Here is an 837-nt window from a genome sequence, read left to right as displayed (position 1 = left end):
AAGAACCTGTGCAAGAACGAAAGATAATTCAAATTGATTTGGAAGGAGAGGAATCTGAAAACATAGCAGAACAGAATGAGCAACAACGAACACTATCCGACTATGCCAGACCTTCAGTGTTGGGGACACAATCGAGTATTGTGCGTCCCCTCGATTACATGCTCGAACTCGACCCTAAAAGTCGGCATTCATCCATATGCTTTCGCAGATCCCAGCACAATTCAACGGTTTGGCCGATGAGGATCCAAACAGATCACATAGAGAGCTTTTCTCGAGGTGTGTGATATGCTGAAGATAAATGGGGTGACGGATGATGACATCAAATTAAGAGCCTTCCCATTTTCCTTGAATGGGAGAGCGAAGCAGTGGCTACACTCATTACCTAGAGCATCAATCACTACATGGGAGGAGATGGTAGAAACTTTTTCTAGTCCCGTTATTTTTCCTCCCGGAAAAATCGAGCAAAAGCTTAGGAATGAGATCTCGTCCCTTTGTTCGGTTGGAATTGGAGTCTCTATTCGAGACATGGGAAAGGTTCAAGGAGCTCCCGAGAAAGTGTCCGCAACACGGATTCCCGAGTGGATGATTGTTCAAACCTTTTACAATGGTTTGAACCCGAGTACAAGGCAACTCTTGGATGCGGCAGCAAGAGGTACCTTAGGTAGCAAAACCCCCGATGAGGCTCGTCAATTAATTGAGGAAATGGGGTTAAATAGCTACCAATGGAATGCTAGAGAGAAGAAAAAGGTGGCCGGTCTCCATGAAATTGATGTGGTAACCTCATTGGCAGCGCAAGTAGAGAGTCTTAGTAAGAAGCTATATCTCATAGCTTTGAAT

General features: G+C 44.8%; 1 non-coding gene across 1 annotated transcript; it reads right to left on the bottom strand.

Moving 5' to 3' along the window:
• Positions 1 to 465: 465 nt before the first annotated feature.
• On the bottom strand, positions 466 to 573 carry LOC120269811. Its single transcript, XR_005539445.1, has one exon. It is a non-coding gene; the product is annotated as a small nucleolar RNA R71 (small nucleolar RNA).
• Between the last annotated feature and the right edge of the window lie 264 nt (positions 574 to 837).

This window comes from Dioscorea cayenensis, chromosome 9, assembly GCF_009730915.1.
Source record: "Dioscorea cayenensis subsp. rotundata cultivar TDr96_F1 chromosome 9, TDr96_F1_v2_PseudoChromosome.rev07_lg8_w22 25.fasta, whole genome shotgun sequence".
NCBI classification, from domain to species: Eukaryota; Viridiplantae; Streptophyta; class Magnoliopsida; order Dioscoreales; family Dioscoreaceae; genus Dioscorea; species Dioscorea cayenensis.
Note: the sequence above shows the minus strand (reverse complement) of the source record. Positions and strands in the feature narration are given on the sequence as shown.